At 32.3% G+C, this 18,603-nt stretch overlaps 1 protein-coding gene across 5 annotated transcripts in view; it reads left to right on the top strand.

Annotated features, from left to right (window-relative positions):
* The first annotated feature begins 434 nt into the window (after positions 1-434).
* FSTL5 (follistatin like 5) overlaps positions 435-18,603 on the top strand; it is a 631,388-nt gene continuing 613,219 nt past the window's right edge. For 3 of the 5 annotated variants that reach the window (XM_074337780.1, XM_074337778.1, XM_074337779.1), the window contains exon 1: positions 1,021-1,160. The gene's annotated coding sequence lies outside the window, so the exon portion shown is untranslated. Of the gene's footprint in view, positions 1,161-4,808; positions 4,885-18,603 lie in introns of all 5 variants that reach the window. The other 2 variants (XM_074337777.1, XM_074337776.1) reach the window with 2 other exon arrangements.

Here is an 18,603-nt window from a genome sequence, read left to right as displayed (position 1 = left end):
GAAGTCATATAAAAAAATGCAGCGCTCATATAAAAAAATAAGAAAATATTTTGCAGCGCTCATATAAAAAATAAGAAAATATTTTGTTTACGAATGATAAGCATTGCAAGCTTTCACATTTCCTCCCAGCGCTCATAGCAGTTTTTTTTTTCTCTAGAACAAGTTTCTGCTGCAGTAACTCCCTCTAGCAGTTCCATGAACCGAGGAAAGGGAACGGCACACCAAATACATCCTTTCCAGTAAACAAATGGCAGGGAGAAAGAGGAAAGTTTGGCCAGGAAGAGCAAACGGATCGGGGATTTTTTTTTTTTCCCTCCGTCTTTTTTTGGAGTTGTTGAGTTGATTAATTCTGTTCGCCTGTCCCTTCTCCACCCGCCTCCCCAGCCTCTCTGTGCTCCACTGCCCCCTCCCCCGCCCATCATCTTTCTGCCGGAGCTGTGCCAGCAGCGATCTTTAGAGTGCACAGAAACGGCAGTCCCAGTGAAGGCAGAGACTCATGCGACGCGGAAAGCGTTTAGTTTCTTCAGGTCTGGTGGTGGATGGATCGTGAAGTCCAATGATGCTCATGTTGATCATAAGCCTGGATTTCTCCGCCTTGGTTGTCTCAGCTGACCCTAGCAGAAGCCCAGTCAAGGGGGCGGCCCCACACCTCTCAGGGAGTTGGTATGCAAAATAGTTACGTCAGCTATGGGGGGTGGGGCACGCCCGGTTGAGTGGCAGCAGCTCTTGCTTCGGGAGGAGGCGCGAGAATCAGCCTGGTTCAGTGACTGAGACAAACTGGAGGTGAGCGGAGCTGGTGCTGTCCCTGGGCTGTCGGTGCTGAACCTGGGAAGCCAGCGGACTGGTTGCTCCAGCGCCTCCAGGCAACGCCCTCTTGCACCCTCTGTGCCCCGCCGGACCGCTTCACCATCAGGACTGTATCAACTTGACAAAGGAGTGTGGTATCGGACGGACGTGGGAGAGAGTCCTCTGTTTGCCACCTGGGCGCCCATTCAGGCGTGACTTTGGAGATTTCTATAGTTTTAGACCAAACTATTTTCACCTTTTGCCAGCTAAGAGGATCTTTTCATTTTTTTAAAATTATTATTATTGTTGTCATATACATATATCTACACCGTTTAGGAATCTTTCTAGGAGACTTTTTTGACTGTTAAAATAAGGTAAGAAAAATAATATTGTTATAAATGATTACAAATGGGAGAAAAATGCAGACTGCCATACAAAAAGCAAGTTATTATTTTTATAATTTTAATTGGGACTTTTGGCAATGATTGCAATAATTATTTTAATAATTACTATTGCCATTATTATTGCAAGAGCATCTGTTGGTGATTATGCACTGAATTCTAGAGGGGAAGTTGAGGGCTTTGTTTTTTTGTGAAGTTAATATCATCATGTTACATCTTGCTTTATACATATAAGTATTTGTAGAGCAATACTTCCAGCATGGCTCAAGGAACAGGAATCATTCAATGTAAGCCCCCAAATATTTTAATGAATTACATTAAATAAATCAACCAACAAGTTGTTTAAAACAAATGCAATCTTAAAAAAAATATATTTGAGTGGACTAATCTCTGGTTAGTTAATATTACCTCTGCTATTTAATGCATAGACTGCAAAGTGCAGAGCTCTCAACATTTTTGGAGGGGAGGTGGTAGGGAGAAGAACATTTATACCATGCTGTGTTCATTTATATGTGTTGTTATGCAGTAGATCCAAATAAAACTTGTGAAACTCAGTCTCTGAGAATTCTACACCCCAAGGTCATGTGCATTTCCAAGTTGGGGGCTATTTGTTCTGCTGTTGACTAGTAAATGTCATCCCCTCCCAACCCTTTAGGTTAGAGGTGGATGTAAATGGGAAGCTCTGATTTAATAATACAGTTTTAGCTTGTGTTATAGTCGCTACTGCTGTTGGTAATTGAATGCAACTGGGAAGCGTGGGCTGAGAAAATGCCTCGCTATTTCAGCAATGTTTAACCTCTTGCATGCTTAACAGAGAGGTTTTCTTCACTTAGATTTTCTTTTGAAGCTGTGTTCCTTTTGTCAATTGGCAGTGTGTGTTGAGTGTGTATGGAGAAAGAATTCAGTGCAAAAAACCACCAAACAGTACTTCTCATAGTGAACAATTACTAAATCGTAGAAGTTAGCTGGTGCTGTGTGTTTCTTATTACTGTTCAGACTATTTGACAGACACGATGGTTTGTCTGATAACTAGAATTATGATCTTTCATTTATGTCATTTAGTGACATAAAAGTAAATATAAATGATGGCTGTAAAATATTGGGGTGGAGATTCCTTTACATTCCAGGGAGAGTGTTCAGGTTGTATGTAACTAGATGTCCTATATTAATAGGAATGGGTAAAATATAAGCCGTTGCAGAATTAATAAGTATTACTCAACTACTAGGATTATGTTTTTTCAGCAATTAAAGAATACACTAAGTTTAAATGTGTTTTTAAAAATATTTTTAATTATCATAAAATTTTTTACTCTAGTTGCATTGCACTTACATGGATGAACTTTAGCTTTAGAACTTATGATTTAAAATAATTCCTCTGGGTAGAGATTTTTTATTTTATTTACAGCAGAATCCTACATGAGAGTGGTTGTTACAAGAAATGGATATTATTACAAACACTAGAGATCAAATGTAAATCCCTTTAAGTTGTTCCCATGTTTTACTCTAAGCAGATGTTCTTTGTAGGATTTGTCAGTCATGTGATCTTACATTAAATATTGATACATATTTTTAAAGACTAGTCAGGTAGAGGAGCCAAATGGGATATGTGAAGCACCAGTCTATGAATCTTTTACCAAATAGACTCCTTTAAATGTATATAGAATCATTCTCTTCTTCTACACGTTTTGAAATTTTGTATTTAAAACTAATTATATTAGTATAAATACTCAGACTGTAGCATTTCAAACAAAATATGGCTTTTTAAAATTTTAGTTTTATTTTATTTATTGTATTGAAATGTCAACATATATTTTAATTTTATAACTTACATGAAAGGCAGTAACGTATGTGAACACTGTGTTAATCCAAATGTATTAGTATCTCAGTGACTTCTTTTTGCATAAAGTTTTCTAAGATGTCTTTGTTCAAGTATAAACAGTTAGCTTGAACTACCAATATCGGGGATTCTTTCAAATGAAACTTAACATTGTCACAGTGAGATGGTTAAATGCTAAAGTCGAAATATGCTACTGGTAATAATGAAACAGTCAAAGGTAGATTCCATGAGGTGGTAAATTTAAAATATTGGAAGTATTTTCTCCTCATATTTTTAACATATTTAGCTTTTATATTTTATTTTTGAAGAGGTAAAATTAGGTAACCATAATTAGCACAGATTTAGCAGGTTGGGAATACTGTCTGGATACAGAATATGATTCGTACTATAAACAAATAAAATAGCCAACTTTGAAGATACCTATGAAAGATATTCAAATGTGGCGGCCCTTCATTAATTCTTTGTACCACAAAGAAATGACCAGGTTTTGGAGTCATAACTTGTGAAATGCAAAGGAATATTCAGTACCACAACAATGGATAACCTGCTAAAGCTATCATTACACAGGTACTGCAAGTGTATACAGCACTTCTTTTCCTTCAAGATAATGAACGTTTACAAAAAAGTGAATAGAAAAGTTACTGAAATAATTTACTTATATCACATGACATGCTCAAGTTGTTTCCTTTCTTAATTGTTTCTCAGTTTCTTAAGGCACATGGATATAGACAAAAAATAAAACTAAAAATGTTGGACAGATGTCTTTTAATTCCTTACATATAAGATCAATAACTATGTGTTTGGTGGGATTGAAGATAAAGGTGAAGTAATTTGGGTTTTATGGTATCAAGGCTACATATTGCTTTCTTTTTTATTTTGTCTTCTATTTACTAATATAATAGTACAATAGAGAAATACAGAAGGTAATAATAAACCTGAAATAAATTTAAAAGTTTGAGTGAATTGGCTTTTCAAAAGTAACTTTTAAAATCACATTTAAGTAATTATGTGAATAATAGTTTATTGAAACTTTCTTTTGAATAATAACCATTTTTCAAGTTTAATGCTTATTTATCAATGGTGCCAAAAGACCCTGAATAATATGTTTCTACTAGTCCTTCATATTTGCCCCAAATCACCATACTTTTATTAATGAGTATATTAAAAATTCCAAAAACTCTTGTAAACTAATAAGCTAGAAGAAAGTACTTCCTTTGGTTAACATCATTTTAACATCCATGTGACCTGTTATCCTTTACCAAACAGCCTAATCATGTTCTGCTTCAGCACCTCCAGTGTCCTTTGGGCATAGTCTACTTAAGGTCTCTTGTGGAATATCCTAATTTTCCCATCAAATGGGTCACCACACAACAAAACAATTGGTCCCTTTGTGCTATAATCACCTTGGTATTGAGGAAGTTAATGTTGTTATAATGGATGAGATAATGTTTTTCATAAATTCAGGATTCAAGAATTCCAATATTCCAATGAGTATTTCAGTAGGTTTTCTGAAAGAGGAAGAATTATACACTAGTATAAGTGTTTGATATAATGAGTGTGTGTGTGTACGTGTGTGTGTGTGCGTGTGTGTGTGTATGACAGAGAGAGAGAGAGATTTTTGGTAGATTCTGTTCACCCATAACCATGCAATAGAATCTAGAACATGCAGGCTCAACTAATGCTACTTAATACAAAATAATTTACATAATAAGCTATAATATAGTACATACTTTTTAGTGGAAAATGAGACTTCTAAGTATTTTTATTTTATTTTTTTTATTTAGGCTAGTATGCTTGGGCACACACCAATTTTTTAGCATGAAAATATTACTCTCAGGAGCTCTCATGTTGATTGGCAAGGTAAGGGACAATTGGAAATGAAAATTTGCCAGGAATAAGAAAAAAAATCAGCTGTGTGCAAAAACAAATGAAGAGTTTACAGTAGTGCATTGATTCTGAGAAAATATGAGTTTTGGTAAAGGATTTCAAAATGACTCTAAGAGACTCTTCAGGTGTACTTCCTACACTTCATTGGGTAATACGCCATGTATTATACTTCCGAGGAATAGAGCCTGTATATCCCTACACCTAAAATATTTTTATTTCTTGTGCATCAATGTTTTCATGCATAGATGTTATGAAATATGGGAAGAAGAGCACCTTAACTCTGAACTTTCTTGCTTTACAACCAAGTAATTAATATTAATTTAATGTGGCTTTTGGTATCAAATTATGTAAATCTCTAAAGCAAAGTGGTTGCTTAGTGAGTTCATTTGCATGTCAATACAGAGAATATTTTTCCAATCATAATTGGTTCATAGCACTGCCAGTAATTCTCAAGTAAAATGGAAAACATTTGAAAATACTTTTTTCATTGAGATTTATTTAAATATATTCATTGCAATTGACAGTTAAGAGAAAATTACTTTAGTGATATATGTTTTCTGTGTGCGTATCACCACCAAGGTAGCGATTAATACATACATACAGTAGCAATTAAAATATACAAACCTGAATTACGTTCCCCAAAGATGATGATGAAATGGAAATAATTTACCTTTCATGGCTGGACCACTTCCACCAAACACATTAGATGGTGTTTTAATGACCACTAGGGACTTATTTTTTCTAATTCTAAAACCCTAAAAGTAAAGGTTCTTACTCTCATGAAGAGACAAATGCCCCATGCACTGTATGGTTATGTGCTGCTTTTTCTCAAAGCCACAGTAATTGCTGTGACCTTGGCATCAACTAAACTCTGAACTGCCTCATTTAGGATTAAAAAGGTGTTCCCATTCATCTTTCTAAAGGAAGAGAGCCAGTGAGTTGCTACTAGTGAACAAATGTATTTACTGTCTCATGCTAGATTACCTATTGATATTTGAACATAAGGTCTTTGAGCCTTGATTTGCTTATACATCTGGGAAGAGGAAGAAGACAGAAAAAACACCATTCAAAATACACACACACATACATATACATGCATACATACATAGGTATAGATTCATATTAGGGTATTTCATCCATATTAAGTCATTTAACATTTACATAACCATGTAAAGTTCATATTATCTTCATTTTAGACATAAGAAAGCAGAAACTCAGATCAAAGCTCTCCACCTCTCAAGCCCATGGTCACACAACTAGGAATAGGTGGATTAATTACAACAAATTCATCCCTTTTTTCACCTACACTGTACTTTTTAGCACCTCTGTTGAGGTAAAATATTCAAGTGAATGTGTCTTATTTAAAACTTTTTTCCTATAATACTCTCTTTATTAAATATGAATAGCTCTTATTGTGTTTCCAAATCTTTTCCTTAATTATTGTTTCATTGAAATCATTTTATAATATATCATCTTTAGTGTACCTACTTTAGAATGCACAATACCAAAGTCTTAAGGAGTTTTTCCCTCTATGTTTAATGCTGAAAAGTGCTGCATTATTTGATCTCATAAAGTATTCAAAATATTAGCATCAGACAATATTCCCCTTTGTATCTCAAATAGAATAAGAAAAATATGATAGCGTGGTTAATGCTTCCTAAGAGTTGAAGGTTATTTTTTTCCCTTAAGATGACCTACTGTATACCAAGTTCAAATACAAATACATGTCGAACTTCAGCCACTCCAATTGATCAGCATCTGTGTTATCAACAGCTACTCACTTTTAAACCTTCAGACTAGTTAGCTGCTAATATTTCAAACAGTCTATGAGGTCAAATCAAGTTATCAAAATAAAATTAGTAGTTTTGAAACACTACAAAAATCGGTAGTCTAACGTGAGCCCTTGAACACTTAGGAAACGTTACTTTATTGTTTCTTATTCTATATGAGATACAAAGGGAAATGCTGACCACTGGTTGTTGCTTGTTTTCATACAGCATTTAGGCTGACTGGGTAGGAGAATTGAGCCCGAGTGCAGTAATTACAACACAGCTCCCAAGTGAACCCTAGAGTTGAGTCCGATTCCCTTGTGAATCCTCATTACCCAAGTTTTGGGTTGTCCTTATTAAATGAATCCCAAAGGAGATAGAAAGTTTGATTTGTGGACGATGTTTAACTTTAAAGTGGAAAAATGTATAGCGCTTTCATTAACTATTTTACCTATTGGTTAGTAATATCCAGTGTTTTACTTTTGAAATGAAGCCTGGTATAGACACTTCTAGTCTCGGCATTTCTGTACCACTTTGTGTACAATTCATTTAACTCACTGTTTCTCATCCTCTGTGGAGCCCCACAGGAAATCCATCCACTCCAATAGCTACAGTCATTCTCTCTTCACAGGCATCTTCCAAATCTGTAGCTCTGGCTCAGATGTGAACTCCATTAATGTATTTACAAAGGTCTGCTAGACATTTTAACTCTGATTTCATGGTGACAGCACAAACTCTGTGAACTCATCATCTCGTCCCTAACATGGTCCCCAGGGTCCCCCATTCTAATTTTTCTGCCTGTCAGTTAATGATACGCTCTTTCCCCATTCATCCAGGTCTGGAAATTCACAGGCATTTTAAATTTACATCATTCTTACTATACTATGTGTAATGAGTCCCCAAGTTTTGACGTGATTCCCTTTGTAATGGAGCTTTATCTCATTTTCTATTTTTTATTCTCTCCTCTTTTCAAGTTTATGTTAACCCGGACTGTCCCATTTCCGCTGGAATTATTTTGACATTGTCTACATTGGTCTCCCTAGTCCTTGTTTCTTCTGCTATAATAATAATTAATGATAATAGCAACTGAATTTGTGATGATTCATAATATGCCATGTAAGGTGTTAAGTATTTATGAACATTGTTTCGTTTTATATGCACAGGTGCCTTATGAGGTAGATATTGAGAGCCCAAAGTTTGAAGAGCTAAGGTGCCCACAGAGCGGGGACTCAGACCAAGCTGTCTGAAACCAGCTATATGACCATAATCATTATGCTCTGCTGATACAGACTTCAAACGTCTTCTAAATCCTTCTTGATTAAAAGCTTTCAGAGGTCACTGTGGTCAGAAATCATCAGTGAATCTCTAAGATTTATTATACTATATTAAGTTGAAATTCTCTGTTTGTTTTTAAGATCATTTTAATTGGTTCTACACCCTGCATGTAATCAACCTGATTTTCAATTTTCTTATATGTACAGTACACATCAGTAAAACAGAGATGGGTCAAAATACAAAGCATGATTCCTTCTCTCTGTATAAACATAATGCTTGCCTGGACTGTTGTGTTTTCAAGAATCCCAACCTATACCCCACTCCTTTCTTTCCAACCAAGTTTTCTCACAGTATAAGATCATACTGTGTTCATATGTGCTTTTCACAGTCTGCAGTTATTTGTCGCAACAAGTGGCCTGTCAGTGTCACTGTGGATATTGCTAAGATGTCCATTTTTTTTACATGTATGTATTTATTTTCTACTGTTGCCTAAAAAATCACCATAACATTAGTGGCTTAAACTTTTATTATCTCATAGTTTCCATGAATCACAAGTCTGGGTACAGACTAGCTAGATCCTCTGCCCAGGATCTCGCATCTAGGTTTCAGCTAGGTCTAAGCTCTTATCTGAGGCTCAAGGTCCCCCAAGATCAATGGACCTTGGCAGGATGTATTTCTTTGTAGCTCAGAATTCATGGAAGATTGTTTGTTCCAGGCCAGATAATAATCTCATTGACTCCTTCAATTTCTGACCTCTAGATCTGCTTTTAAAGAGCTCACCTCCTTAGGTCAGGTCAAGTTTGAATAATCTGCCTTTCGATGTACACGAAGTAGACTGTTTTGGAACCTTCATTACATCTTAAAAATCTCTCCTCTTTGCCATGTAACACAACGCAACCACTAGAGCAATATCACATCACTTTTGCAATATTCTATTGGTCAAAAACCAGTTAAAGGTTCTGCCTACACATAACGTGAAGTGATTATACAAGCGTGTGGGTCACTGAGATTCATGTTAGAATTCTGCCTACACATCTGGTTCAAGTTCTACTTGAATCTCAGAGTCTTTCTTCACCACTGTAGTGCCACTGAGCTCATTTCTCTCCTCTCCAGAATTAATGAGCTGAACTCTGCAGTGGACAGTCTGTCATTGCTTGTGAATTTTTTAATGTGTCATAGGCTGTTTTTCCTAATTAATTTTAAACTCTTTTTTTTTTTAAATGAATGGCTAGGACTTCCTTCCATGTGTACAAAACTTTGCAGTTTACAATTCTCATATATACATATTATTTAATTCTCACTGAATTTTATTCTTTTTTATGTTTTCTTCTATTATGTAGTGTTTTGTACATGTAATAATATAATAGATTTCTGCTCATGGATTGATTAATAATTCTAATTTTAGATTTTGATAATCTACTCTGTTTTCCAGTCTTTTGGGTCTCTGACCATCTGAAAACCACACAAAGGGATTTTATCTTATTTCATGGAACATGGAATTTTTTTCATGCAAATCAGGAATTTACATTTAATATGATGCTTTACAAATGATATAGAAATTATGTAGAAGGTGAAAATGACGTTTACTTTTGCTATTTAGAAAGTGTAAGAAATTTATTTTATATTTACTTTGAAAGAAAAGCTACAGTTTGAAAGAATGTCATCTTCAAAAAGAAATCACATATAAAAATATTAATTGTTTTCTTTCTTATTTGGTCTAAAGTTTGGTAACTAATTGGACAATTCCTTTACTATCACTAATAACTTCATTGCACTTATATCTTTTATAATTTAAACACAATTAAAGTAATTTTATTTTGACAAAGGCTAAAGAAACTTAACTAGTGTATAAATTCAAATTTTAAGTTTAATAAATATTTTCAAATTATTAAGATCATATTTATTATGCAATTATTTATAAGAATTCATTAAGTACCTGCTATGTTTCAGGTGCCCTTTTTGGTGCTGGGGATTGAGTAGGAATGATAAAGTTCCTTCTCTTCTGTTTCTGTGAAAAGACAAACAATAAACAAACCAATAAAGACCAAAGGTAATGTCTGGCATTGATAAGTGTCATAATGAAAAGTAGGACAGATAAAGGTTTACTAAAGGGCAAGAGTGCTAACTAAGATAGACGTTATTATAGGTGCCAACTTAATCATTCTGAGGTACCCATTAAGTAGTTTCCATGGTGGTTGTACCAATTTACATTCCTACCAACAGAACACAAGCATGCCATTCTCACAAACAAACACATTATCTTTTTTCCTTTTTGGTAATAGCCATGCTAAAAGGTGTGGAGTGATATCTCATTGTGGTTTTGCTTTGCATTTCTCCGCTTAGTAATGTTGAACAACTTTTTATGTACCTGTTGGCCATTTGTATGTGTTGTGTGGGACAGTTTTCTTATTCTTAAATGTCAAATTATTGGCAAAAACCAAAAGGCTCCCATCATGAAAAACATGATTATTTGTGATTTTTGTCATTAATGAAAATTTGCTTTCCTCTTTTTTTTTTTTTGTTTTGTTTGGCATAACATTATATTTAAAATACACATGTTACTTAATTTTTATTTTTACTTTTAGACACACTATACAGAGCATGTTGCAACTGAATTTTGAGATTTAAAGCTAATTTCTGAAAATTAGTTTGTACACTTTGTGCCTTGTACAGTTTATTTGTTCAGAACTTCACATTCTTTCATAGAAAACCTAAGTGCTCTAAAATCTATGTTCCTTTGAGGCAGTGATCCAGGGAGCTGGTATTTATATCAAATGAACCATTATTCCAGACAATGTGGCATTATTTGGGAAAGAGAAATGCTTAGAATGCCTTTTGGGTTTGTGTACATGCCTGAGAAACCACAGTTTATTAATTACTTAATAATTATGTTCTTTTTACAAAAACTGTGACATCATGGGACCATGTAAGGAAGAAGAATCAAAAGAAAATGAATGTAATAAAAATTATGCACATCTTTAAAAAATAAATGCAACAATTATATGTGCAATATCTCAATCCTTTGGCAGAGTCTCAAAAGTTAGTACATTTACCAAAAAGTAAGGCTTGAAAGAACTTGCACAAGTTGTGCCAATGCTTTGCCTGAATTATTTCTTTTGGTGACATTTCTCATGAAACTATAATTAATTGAGCTAAAAAAATTAAAAGGTGAAGAGAAAAAATTCTAGAAAATGCTTTGCACATCAAGTCTACATATTTACAATTTATGACAACAAAGGTCCCCAATAAATATCCTCTAGAACTGTTTATTTTCTTTTGGCAAGTGTCCTCTTTCCCTCTGTGCCCTGGGCCTAAGGAAGGTGAAAGGCTTTCATTGTGTTTGTTTCCCTGTCTTTGCACAAATAGTACAACTTAATTGATAATGTCTGGAGTACAACTGTGTGCCCAGCTGTGAAAACTGCCCTCGATGCTACTAGCACTCAACTGGACATCTTGTTAATTATATATGTTTTCTTGAACCTCTCAGTGAGGTTAACAACTGTCTAAAAATCAGTAAAGGGAGCTCAAGAAGGCATTACTGATATTTTGATACTAGCTTTCTAATGTTACCATGCTTTTCTTCAAAAATAGTCTTCTTCATGTATAGGAAGTAAAGATAGTTTTAAGTTCAAAATAACCTTTTTGAAGTTGTGAAATTCATGACTAAGTAGTTGAAAAAGCATCACCGTTTCTCTCTCAATTCCTTTGTCCTTTTTTTACAGAAGGCAAATGGGTTTGATTTATAAATTGTTGAAGTACTATGAAGACCCCAGTCTGTGATACTGGCTGTTCCTGCCCAATTTTTATATCTTAGCACAGGGTTCTTAATGCAGAAAAGAGAACATGAAAAGTAGATGCCCAGTATTCAATAGACTTATATAAAATATCATTAGGCTTAAGTTAAATCTGTGATAATCATAATATGGCAGGCCATATCCTAAAATTTTACTGATTAGCTTAAATACACTGGACTGAAACATAGGTATTTGTTCTACCCCAGCAGCTATAGCAGCATCCTTCCAAATGTTTAAACTCGAGCAGAAAGCTAAGGACGTCAGTCCTCAGAAACTCTTAATATTTTCAGTTAGCAACGTCATGCTAAGAGCCATATCCCATATTTATATTTCCTATACATATGAAAGTAGCAACTGTCTCAAGTTATTTTTTTAATTGGGACTTTGTTGCATGATTTTTCACCCTTGCTATAAATATAAAACTTGCTAATTTAAACACTTTTTCAAATTAAAATTTTTACTTCTTCAATGTATAACTGAATATCAAATATACCCTAAGGTTTCAAATGAACACCTATTATGCTGTAAGAATGATGTATTAAATTGCACTAATCCTGAAAAAGAAAGGAACTTTTATTGCTAATAACTTCTTAACATAGTTTCAGTGTAATAGTATTATTCAGTCTTGATTTAAACTAAATTAATAGATTCCTTGTATAATGACATTTTTAGAATTAATTGCCTTTTCACATAGAATTGATTTAAATTCAACAGCAGTATATATGACTTATTGAGATCAAATTAAAGGTTCATTTTAGTAAAATTTATATATTCTTTATTATTGTTTGGCATGTAGTATTTATATGAATGCCAAGTGATCTATGGACTTTCGAAATGTATACTTGAAATCCATTCAAAGTTTTTATTGTTATTATAAAATTTCCCCAGAAGTTGAATTACTTAATTAGATCCCCAGATTGTTCCTAAGATTAGAAATCGATATTATCATATTATTTTTCTATAATGATTACATCAATCCATTTATGCTTGTAATGTTTGAGATATTTGACCATAGTTTTGTATATTATGATGTTCTTAATTTAATAGTGAAAATTACACTTTCTGGATTTTTAGTTACATTTGCTTATTAGTGAATGTGATGTTTTCATGTTTTGTTTTGTTTTTAATAATTCTGTTGTAAATTTTCTCTGTATGTCCTTTGACCATTAATCTAAGGGAACCTTAACTTGATTTTACAGAATCAATGAAAATTAGATTCAATGATATAATAACAATGATAATAGTCATTTACTGAGCAATGATTGGACCTTAGGAACTATTTTTGATACCATATAAGTTATTTCACTAAAGCTTTATTATAACTTTTTAAGATAAAATCAAGGCCGAACCCAAGGCTTCTGGAGAGGTTAAAGGAATCATACATGGGCCTCTCAAGCTCAAAAGTCCGGATGCTGCATGACTATATATTTTAAACCTGTAATTTTAGTCTCACGTTTTCCATACGAGCTGTTTTTGTTTTGTTTTGTTTTTCTAATGTTGTCAATAAATTACATCAGGCTCAGTATGTTTTTCTAGAAACCACTGAAGTACATAAGTATTTCTTCAAAACGACTCATCTCTTGGGTAGCTAAGATTCAAAATACAGATATTATTCCCAAGCAATCCTGATTATCCATTATTTTTTAATTAAAAAATTCTAAGTTGTTAGCAAAAGCAAGAATACCATAAACTAAAACTTTCCCTAACTGAGAGAGAAAATAAAACTCATTTTATTAATGCATTTTATCTCTGTGTTTCATTTGAATCTTATCACTAGATGGTGAAATATCAGACCTTGTATTTCGGGCATACTCCAAATATTTATTTTAGAAAAAGATGTGAAACTGAACATAATATTGAAACTGACTTACAAATTAAGTAAAGTCATAAGGCAGCATTTTTACCAGGAAAAAAACATTTTTTAAAAATCATCTTATTTTCCTAAGAAATATTTAGAGTTATGTATACCTATATCAAAGTAAATATAAATATATAGGCAAATTGAATCTACATTGACTTTTCAGTGACAGGAATCTTTATTATCATCTAATTTGATAATGAGAAGCTAAGATTAAGCTGTTTCATTTTAATTGAGATTAGATACAACCTTGTATAGGTCTCATTTCAATGATTGCATCTTCCATATTTTTATATATAATTCTGAACAGATATAGTCAGATACTTCATTTAGAGGATTATTATTGTAATAACTTGAATATGAAACTCCATTTATGAACCTCATAGCTATGATTATATGGTGAAAGATACAAACAAAAGGTTTTGATTTTGACTTTGCGATATTTTTCCTCACACAAACTTGGGAAGAGTAATATCAAACAGTGTTTTGTTTGTTTGTTTTCTTTTGTATATTCTTTTAAGGCTGAGTACTAAATGTGGTTCTTCTAAAGAGTTTACTCCTTCTAATCATTATAGCACTTAAAATTTATTTTAAATTATATAAACTGTATTTACTAGTAAACTGGTTTGGCAGATTATCCTTTTTTCCAGTTAGTAATGCCAGTTAGTAATGACTGATTCAGAAAATCAAAGTATAGTAATAAATTGAAAGCGCTTCAAGAAGTTTTATGTTATTTGAGCTACATTGAAGAATACTTTTTCTTGTTTAAGATGAACACAATTATGTTTTCTTGGCGGTAACTACATATATGATAATTTATTATTTATAGCAAATAACTTTAATCATGTTTACCTTGAAATATGCAATATCTATTTTAATGTATATCCTCAAACTTTGAAATCATTTGTAATTTTCTTACTTATTAATATGCAGATAAGTAAATTTTCAATAGAGTATTATGTCAATATATTTAAAGGTGAAGATCCACTAGAATCATATATATATATATAATTTTATATATATGTATATATATATACACACACACATATATATATATATATGTATATACACACATATATACATATATTGCAATAAATTCAAGAATTGGGTTTGAAGATTTTTAATGATAGACTAAAAAATACAAAGTATATTCTTTGTATTTTCACTTTATTTTAAATTGGATTAGAATAGTTTTAATGTTAGCTTTGAATGGCAGTTGTGGATATTGGATAGAAGAATTGCTCAACCACTGTTAGTCTAATTTGTTCACAAACTAATATGGAAGTTTCTGATAACCTCAATGTTAAAGTATTTATTTATTAGTTTTAAATATCATTATCTCACTAAATATTGGTCAGTAATCTGCCATTTCTAGGTAACACAGATTGTAGTTTAGGTAATGAAAATGGGTCAGTCAGCCAGGTATCTGCCTGTCATTTACCTAAGTAGTCTATAGAGCATATAATTATATATCTTTTTATATTATATAATTATGTATAATTTTATAGTGACAGATGAATAAGAAATAGGCCAACTAAGAAAATGATACAAATAATAAAAAGTGCTTCTAGAATACCTCTCTATTCAGAAAATGGATTGTGAATTATTTCAAGTAGAATTTTAACTTAAATGGAATACAAAAACGTGAATCCAATTTGGGTTTTTCATTCTATTTGGTATTTTCACAACAATAGAGTAGTACATAATTCTGTACTACAAAGGAATCTTAACAGGTTTTATTATAGAACATGCTTATAAAACTAAGTGTCAAAGAACTATAGATTTTAAATCCATTATTTGTCTGTTGTAAAAACAGCTTCTTGCGAAACGTTTCTTGATGTTAGACTTGATAGACATTATTTGAAAGGCAACGTTTCTCTGTTAACCTAGTGACAATGACCTAAAAAGAAATAGATAAATTTAGAAACTAATTCCTAGATAAGAGTATGTACAAATTTTTATAAAAGTAAAAATTGGAAAACAAATGAGATCACAGTTAAGAACAACCTACAGAAACATGATGACTAAATGTAATGTGATGTCTGCAATGAGATGTGGCAAAAGAAAAAGGTCATTAGGTAAATCTAAGGAATTCACAATAAAGTATGGACTTTAGTTAATAATAATGAATTGGTTTATTAATTGTGACAAATCATATTTTGTAAGCGGGCATTTTCCCACCAAATCGCGTCGTAACGCGGGGCTTTTTTGACATTTTCTTGCCAAAATTAGACTTTCCGTAAAATATTCATATCTTTCGATCTATTTGATATTTTTCTATGAAACTTTCAGTGTTTCAGTTTAAAAAGAGGTCTCTATTTATTTACTTTGCAAAATTTTTGCCGGTTCCAACTAGAGGCGATATGATGAGTTTACTCCTTTCCCGCAAAAAATGTGTTAATGTGAAATGTTTATAAACAGGTACTAGGTGGTGGGTATATGGTTTCTATTTGGCATATGGTATATATACTATCTGTAATTTTTCTATAAATCTAAAACTTATTAAAATATAAAATATTTTTAAGTGTGCATGATAAAGAAAATGTGATAACAAGGCAACCTTAGCTATGGATACTGTGATTTATTTTATGGATAATCAGTAATTTTATGCTACACATAAAAAGTCACAAATTTAAAAATGTTTTTAACCCTCTTTATAAGGAGCGTAAAAAATATGACAGAAACTTCATATTAAGGAATTTACCCTAGAAAATAAATTCTATAATTGATCCTTCCATTAGAATAAATTCACCGCAGAGCTTCACAGTATTTCAATTGAAGAGGAACTATTCTTTATCTTGATAGATAGGTGATACGTACATACATGCATACATACATGCACATGTGTAAATATAGGTAGAGATGACATAGATATATAGCTATCTGCACTCAAGTGTTAGAAAGAAAATAGCATTTTGGGTACTTAATAGGGTAAAGGTCCGGGTTCCAAAAATATCATTATTTCCTGCACTGTCATGCTATATAAATAAAAAAATTATCTTAACTAGATATCTTTTAGTAATAAAAGAATATCAAAGTCTTAAAAACTACAGTGCAGTTGTGAAATATTTTAGTATACCTGTTCCTAAGTTAAAATATAGTATAAACAAGTATTTTAATGTATATTGCTAGAAATTTAATGTATAAATATCCCACTTAAAAAAAAATATCACTTCTTCAGAAAGTCAGGAAGTTCAATGTAGTCTCAACACCAGCCTTGGATAATCATACTGCACATTAAAATATTATATGCTTTACAATATTAAAAGTTCTGAACTGTGGTAGAAATCATTTTGCATCATTTTGTTGTTGTTCTCTTCACCATCTGTGTGTACAAAAAGATTACGCTGACTTATCCTCTTGAAGTTAGGTGTGGTCATGTGACTTGTTCGGCCAATGAGAGGAGAGCAGGCAAATAAGGGTCGCTCTCATCTGGAAGTATTTCAGAGCTGGTATCTGATTCTGTATGTTTTCTTCTCTTACTATGGCATTTTCCGATGCTAATGTTGAGATGAGGGTATCATAAAGTAGGGCGCTCCTCACCAGTTTGTTTTCTATTTTTTTAAATAACTTCATGAAAAGGCTTTTCACCGGCAAACCCTAAATGGATATATAGTACAACAAAAAAGAACATTTTTTACAAATATAACTTCCTGAGATTATGGTACTGGTGGTTGTGTAACTTAGACAATCTTGACTATAAATACTGTATGAAACCCTTTATAAACTTACACTTTTATGGATCTTTTGAAAATCAAGTTTGGTTTTTAGCATTCCTACTGATAATATCTTATAGGCATTTTTTCCTAAATATTTCTAAATATGTATTTAGATTGTTCCTTTAAAGCCATTAATATGTTTTGATGATTAAATTCCCCTTTCATTATTTGTTAATAAATAAATTCTCATACTGTATATGTTCATAAGACTGTACGCATGAATCTGCATGCTTGTATGCATTTGTATTTTTGGTTTTTGTTGTTGTGTGTGTATGTATTTGTACTAGGTCTGTGTTTATTTGAAATGCTATTATATAATGTAAAAGCTTATGTTTTTAAATTTTTTTAAGGATTCTTCTAATTTACAACCTACAACAATAATTGTGTGTGAATATCTACTATTTAGAACTAGCTTTACATTAAAAAAGTAAATACTTTAAAAACATTTTATAAGGGAATTGCAAAATAAAAACTAGACTTTTAAAAACAACAATTTAATAAAGCAGATTACTATAACATGGGTATATCAGATTATATTTAATTCTTTTTTATTTTCTGTATTGGTTCCTTGAAGTAATATGCACTCACTTTTTTTATTATCGATCATTATATTTGTCTAATCAAATTTTCAAAACAAGCATGATGTTCTTGATGTTTCCAACCTCATCACCAGGAAGTGTAACTTTGGATTCTGTGTCATCCTCCCAATCTGACAAGGTTGTTTAAAAAATTAAGTTGAGTTTGATTCCTTACTGATCACATACTCAGAGTGATTATATGCAACATAGCATACTCTGAGATGTTTGATTGTAATGAATGGAATGCAGCTTACATAGTAACCTAGAAATAAATTTCCATTTGGAATAGCCTTGTGGGAGAAAAGTTCAAATTAAATCCACTTAGTGCATTAAAATGCAAATATAAGAAGGCAATCCAATTGAGTTACATCGATAATAGAACATATAACACAAATGGAAATTCCTCCCAAATAATTAAGTTATAGTTATATAAATCACTGATGTGTGCATTTGAATTTTGTTCATTTCGTGCATGCTTGAAAGTTCATTAACTTTGTATCACATTAGAATATGTTTTGTTTATCTCCTGCAGACCAGTTACTAGGCAAGTCCTTTTTCCCACTGAGACCAATGAAGATCCTTCACTACTCCTCATTGCATTCACAATACTATAAGTAGAGCATTCAACTTTGCCAGCAGGTTTTGTTTTAGACATAATTATGAAAGCACTGAAATTGGGGCATCACCCTGGGAGTTTGA

Source organism: Rhinolophus sinicus, linkage group LG07 (genome assembly GCF_036562045.2).
Source record: "Rhinolophus sinicus isolate RSC01 linkage group LG07, ASM3656204v1, whole genome shotgun sequence".
Lineage (NCBI taxonomy): Eukaryota > Metazoa > Chordata > Mammalia > Chiroptera > Rhinolophidae > Rhinolophus > Rhinolophus sinicus.
This window is presented reverse-complemented; position numbering and strand designations above follow the sequence as displayed.